General features: G+C 41.5%; 1 long non-coding RNA gene across 1 annotated transcript; it reads right to left on the reverse strand.

Moving 5' to 3' along the window:
- Positions 1 to 750: 750 nt before the first annotated feature.
- On the reverse strand, positions 751 to 1,937 carry LOC101687334. The gene is made up of 3 exons (XR_199686.2): positions 1,857 to 1,937; positions 1,472 to 1,643; positions 751 to 852 (listed from the first exon to the last, which is right to left on the reverse strand). It is a non-coding gene; the product is annotated as an uncharacterized LOC101687334 (long non-coding RNA).
- Positions 1,938 to 6,602: the final 4,665 nt, after the last annotated feature.

The raw sequence follows: 6,602 nt of genomic DNA on the forward strand, positions 1-6,602 counted from the left end.
TCATGTGGGAAATCTTACAGGTAGCACATGGCATTGTTTGTGTAGCAGCGTAAATGTTTTCTCAGTTTTACCCAAATATACTGTTACACAGTCTGGTTGCATGGAGGGGCTCCTATAAGTCTGTAAATGTCCTAAAATTCCAAGCAAATTTTGGTGAGTGGGTACATTTTTCTAAGAGATTCCAGAAAAAATCCAAAATAGTTAAGAAGATCTTCTACAGGGCCTTTACATTATAATTCATGACTACCTCCCTTTCCTCTTGTCCATGGTTCATCTTCATTCATCTTAAATCCAGGTTCGATTTGTGAAACTGTTAGTTTTTTCCAAAATATATACTATCCATGTCAAGGAAGAAAAGGGTAATAGGGTCACATCGGGTATAACAATCTCTTCATCACCCAAACAAAGCCAAAGGAAGTGCTCAGTAAACATTTAGTGATGGAAGGAATGAACCGTCTATTTATAACAGCAGAATCATTGAGCTGTTAAGTAAGATTATTATAGGCCTCTAGTTAGGGTTTGATTTGATGTCATTGTGTTCACAACTTGACTTTTTTAAGAGCTTCAGATAAAGGAAGGAACTCATTTTAATTCTGAATTTAAATATTACAATAGATAGCAATTAGCACAGACATCAAAGGAGTGGAGAAAATTTCATCATTAAGAGGATAAGGATGTTATTATAACCAAAGAAAGATGATCAGATGCAAACCTATTAAAGTAGCTGCTAATAAAATAAATCTTCATAAAATGGGTTAAATTACCTCCTTAATATTAAACAAATGATTTTACAGAGGTGTCTTGCTGGAACTGAATATGAGGGCAGGTCATGGCACATTAGTTCCACTGTGTCTGCGTTCCATGATGAAAACAGAAAATAAACAAATAAATGTAGTCATAATCACAACAATATTTATAGAGCCACTTCTAATACCTTTTACATGTTCTCATGCTTAATATCTTTCACATGATCTCATTCCTTTATTAGATTGAAAAGTATATCAGGTCAGGTTCAGGGTGTTCTAAAACTCAAATGTATAACCAGTTGGAACCTATGGTTGTTTTATTAACGAGGTAATACCTGTGGCCTCTGGCAATTTTTAGTTACTTCTGGTCCTCTACAGGGAGGGGAATTTACATTCTCTTCGCATTTCATTCTGCTCCCATACACACACGGATCAATCTCTGTGATGGAGTTTTCATGTCTCACTGTCATTCTTTAGCATTGGAGGACAAATAATAAGGTTCTAAAATAGTTCTGATATAGTGTGTGGGAACAGCCTTGCATCCATGGGAATTACCTGAAATCATACAATGTCTTAACTGGTCACAATTATTAATTATTAAACCTTGACAAAACTACATAGTCCTTCAAAAGGAAGCACAAAATGCCTCACAAATGAGGTGACATCTCTGTTTCACACCCAAGGACAGCAGTGCAAAATAATTTGGGATGGAAAGCAAAGCCTACCTTATCCAACTGAAGAGTACAGGGGATCTTGAAATTGTCAGAATGCAATTATCCCCGCTGGAATTTGGGCAGGCCAGCATCTGACACTTCCAAGCAATGCGGTCGGCCTTTTTAATGAACATGAAGCCTCCAGATTGGATTTCTCCTCAATTCAAGGGATAAAACCTGTACTCTGAGAATATAGAGTGCAGAGATGTTAATTAGTTCACTGCTGTCAGGTTCAGAATTTCCCTCCTAGAGACCAGTATGTCTAATGCCTTCTTCTCAGAGAGGGAAACTGAGCCCTCCAGAACACCACACGGTAAAGAACTGAGTAACTTTGCTTTTTTGTACCACTAAGTCCGCAGTTTCCCCAATTCAATTTAACTCAACGACTATTTATTACCTCCTGCTCTGTCTCAGATCTTTCACAGGAGTCCTGGGAATTTAGAGAAATGCAGGATACCTGGTTTCTGTTTTCGAAAAGCTGCCACTGTGGATAGAGGGACAGATACCGTGACATGAATAATTCTTTCAGAAGGAAGATGTGCCATGGGACTCAAGAGCCAACAGCCATGAGGGTATGCCAGGGGGTAGTTCCTTCTGCAGAGGAATCTGAGAGAAGAGGTCTGCCTTCCTGTGCTTCGAAAACCCCACCATAACTTCTCCCCCGGTTTGCCCTCCCAATGGGAGTTTCTGCTCTGCCATTTCTCAGACCCAGCTTTTACATAAAACTTGTCTGGAATTCATTCTCTTTCCTAAATTTTGGGCCTTCCTAAATTTTGGCCTGGGGATAGGAATGGATTCAGGTTTTGTGGGACCTGAAGTATATACAACTTGGGAGACTTTTTAAGAAAGACTACAAGGTAGGGCACCTAGGTAGCTCAGTCAGTTGTGTGCCTGCCTTCAGCTCAGGTCATGATCTCAGGATCCTGGGATGGAGCCCCGCATTGGGCTCCCTGCTCAAATAGAAAGCCTGCTTCTCCCTCTCCTTCTACTGCTCCCCTCACCACCCCGCTCCCCACACTCATGCTCTCTCTCCCTCTTGCTCTATCTCAAATAAATAAAATCTTAAAAAAAAAAAAAAAAGTGGGGGGGGGTGTGGGGAAGAAGACTACAATGTTACAAACACAACCTCAGGTCCAAAAGGGAATATTTATTTAGAATTTTTAAAAGATCACAAAAGAATCATTGCAGCCTTGAGGGTTGGGTCTTTTTCTTCTTAGGTTTCTCTGTCAAGTTGCCAGAACTGCTTACATAGGAATTCTTTCTAATTGCTACCTGGCTTCCACCCACCACTATTCCATTCCACCTCCCGCCTGCTGCAGCTCCCAGAAACTCCTCTCTCCAGGAGCCTGTGCAAGTGAAGTGCTTCATTAGCTTCACAGTAAGCCTGACTTTGCCTGGGGAAATGACTGCCTCAAGGTCACACAGTGAGGACACTGGCCAATCCGGGACTAGAACCAGCTTGCTTGAGTGGAATGAGCATAGACTTCGAAGCCACACAGACCTGGTTCCCATCTTGTCTCAGGCACTAAAGAGCTGTGTCCCTTTGTGCAAGTCAGTTCTCAGTTTCACTTTTCCCCTCCCTTAAGTGGAAATGAGAAGATTAAGCACACAGAACAGTGAAGTATTCTAATTGCCAACACTGTTCCTGACTGGAAGCAATGCTCAGTCGTTGGTAACTGTTAGAAAGACTATTCTTTTCCTTGGCAATGCTCTCTTCTTCCATGGCTAAATAAAATTCCTAGATTTTAGCTGGGCACATAGATGTCCTGACTCAAATCTACCTTCCCCAACCTGTATCTATGTCAGATAGATTTGGGCATGTGACTAAGTTGTGGTCGATGGGATATAAGCAAAACCAGTGTCCATCTTCTGGGAAGTATCCTTAATGCCACAGAGGATTGCATACATGAATCTCTCCAGGTAGAACTAGAACTTTACAGGCTATTGAGTCCTTAATCTGATATGCCACAACTGGAAGGTCTCAGTGGTGGGATTTGGGTCCTGTGGCAGACCAGTGAGAGCTTTTTGTTTAAAAGTTGCAACTCACCCAACTCCGCTGACAGCTATAGGTAGGATGACCTGGTTTTATCATTATGATCAGAACAGCAACCCATGCCTATTAGGTGGTTACCATTCATGGTATGCTCCTTCTCTGCATAGCCATACGATGTCTAAGTAACACATTAAATTCTCTCAAAAGCCCACACAGCAGGGATGATCATCCTTATTTTACAGATGAGGAAACTGAGATCAGAGAGGCCAAGTGACTGAACCAAAACAAGTGACCTGTCAATGACAGACTTTATCAAGATCCAAACCTCAGTCTTAAACCTAATCCCTTAAAAACTGCACTGAGTTTTTCCCACAAAATGAGACCTGGTAAGACTGGGTTCGTAGAGAGTTCATATAACAATAAGCATCCAGTGAGTCAGTCCAGAAATGTTTATTGTATTTACTATTATATTCATTATTCTAATAGATATTTTTTAGTATTACTGTAACAAGCTAGCCCCAACCTTCGTGGCTTATTTACATCAGCAACCATATTATATGTGATAATTTTGTGACATTGGAATTCAAGCAGGGATTGGTTAGCCAATTCTTTCATTCCACGTGGCATTGAACAAGGACAATTGATGGCTTTTCAGCAGGGGCTGGGCTGATCTGGAGGTTCCGGGACAGTTTCTCTCACGTACACAGCATCTTGGCAGGGTAAACTGGAAGGCTGGGCTCAGCTGGGCCCCTTTCCCTCTCCAGGTAGTTTCATGGATTTCACATGGTTTTTCTTTTCTTTTGAGATTTTATTTATTTATTTATGAGAGAGGGAGAGAGAGGCAGAGGCAGAGGGAGAAGCGGGTTCCCTGGACTCGATCCCAGGATCTTGGGATCATGACCTGAGCCAAAGGCAGACACTTAACCGACTGAGCCATCCAGGCACCTTCACATGGTTTCTCCAGCAGGGTAGCTGGTCTCTGACATGGTGGGTCAGGGCTCCTAGAGCAAGTGTTTTAACAGATAGGAAGAGGAAGCTAGGAATCTCTTAAAGCCTGGACCCAGAAACTATCACAGTGTCTTTTTTTTTTTAATTTTTTTATTCTTTTGCCCTATTCTATTAGTCAAAGCAGTCAGAAAGCCCCACAAGGATTTGAGGGAGGAGCACCTAGATGCCACCTCTTGATGAGAGTACGCAGTCAACTTCAGTTAATTCCAATACTAACCCTATTGAAGGAAATTTCACAGAAACAGGCAGACAGATAATTTGCCTTTTTGAAATATGTATGAGTTTTCTAGGACTGCCATAACAAAATACCACAGACTGGGTGGCTTTAACAACAGAAATTTACTTTCTCACAGTACTGGAGACTAGATGTCCAAGATCAAGGTGCCAGCAGGGCTGTTTTCTTCAGACGTCTCTCTCTCTGGCTTGCAAAGACGTCACTTTGTCTTCACATGGTCTTTCTTCTGTGCACACACTTCCCTGGAGTCTCTCTCTTCTTTATCATGACACCATTCATATTGGATTAAAGCCCTACCTGTGCATCCTCATGTTAACTCAATCACCTCTATCTCTAAGCATAGTTACGTTCTGACATACTGAAGATTAGGACTTAAGTATTGGAAGCTGGGTGGGGGGAGGGAGAATACAATTCAGCCCATAACAAATGTCAAATCTAATACCATTATATAAGTGGAAAAATTTGCCCAGGTCAAACAATACAATGAGTAATAGAGTCAGAATCCTTTCCTAGCACATCGGATGATTCCAAGACTTCGTATGCTGTCTTAAAGGAGTCAGGAAACAGACAAAGAAACCAAGAAAGACCCAGTGTGAGGACCAGAGATTTCTCCTTTTCTCTTGAAATTTCAGGCTTTTCACAGTTGCCTCTATTCCAAGTCATTGGGTTCATGGGCCTCTCTGCAGACCTAGATCTCTGATCTGCTCATTTCTTTCCCCATTTCTTGGCTGACATTTCTGATGTTCAGGTCACTATTTAGATTCTGAATCACAGTAATATTAGAGAATATGATGTCCTTGTTTCTGCCTTAACATAGATCTGTCAAGACTTTGGGAACATCTCCTCAGCGATTTGCAAACTCAGACCCATTCTGGGACTCTGAGTCATCGCATTAGTGCCCCTTAATTTGCAGTGTATACCCCATCTTTGATTTGTAGCTCTTGGATTTCAAGAATAACCTGCATCTTAGAAAGGAGTTGGCCTATGTTCTGTCTAGGCTTCTTCTACGATGCATCTGCCACCTTCTAGGATGGAGCTGAAAGAAGGGGAGACACCAGATGTGGCTTAAACCTTCCTGGAACACAAGACAGTTGATATTCTGTGCTCTTCTTCCAGGCTCACCTTGCATTCCAAGCTATGTTTCTGTGCTGTATGAGGTTAGAAAACAAATATTCCCAGAGATAAAAGGGAAAGTCTAAGTCCAACTCATGTAACAAAATTATATTAAGCTTCAATTATCTACCAGCCATGGTGTGGGGGATGGGATAAGGGCGATATAGTTCATGGAGACTGGCTTGTTGCAATCCTCTAACACACATTAGACGGCAAAAAAAATCCATCAGAGATATATTAAGGGAGGGAGAAGGCAAAGAGGGTAAATGTAGCCTTAAAAGCATGAGCTTTGGAATCTGAAAATCTTGAGTTTTAAACCCTACCCTATCACGTACAAGATGTTTGACTTTAGGAAAGTTAGTGCACCTCTCCATAACTTGGTTATATAACACTGAGAGGATTCCTAACAGAATAATGTAGGTAATGTTCTGAACACAGTGCCTGGCGTAGAGTTAGTACCCAATAGATGGTAGCTATCATTTTACGTGTCTCCCAGTGCAACTATAAGAATTAAACGATCGAGACTCTTGATCTTCCCCAGACCTCCCCTACACTGTAAATCTGCCTTTCTTTCAATGTTCTCCACTCAGTAAACGATTTCTACAAACACGCCATTGCTCATGCCAGAATGCTTTGCCATCCTTATTGCACATGAACATATCACCAAGTCCTTTGATTTACCTTCTAAATACATCTCCTATCTATCCACTTTTCTAATTGTAATAGACCTCTGTTTGTAATAGACTCTCACCCAGACTCTATACCTAGACCCTTCTAATCTAGTCTTCACAGGG

The sequence above is a fragment of the Mustela putorius genome, unplaced genomic scaffold (genome assembly GCF_011764305.1).
Source record: "Mustela putorius furo isolate JIRA1106 unplaced genomic scaffold, ASM1176430v1.1 tig00003859_pilon_pilon_pilon, whole genome shotgun sequence".
Taxonomy (NCBI): Eukaryota; Metazoa; Chordata; class Mammalia; order Carnivora; family Mustelidae; genus Mustela; species Mustela putorius.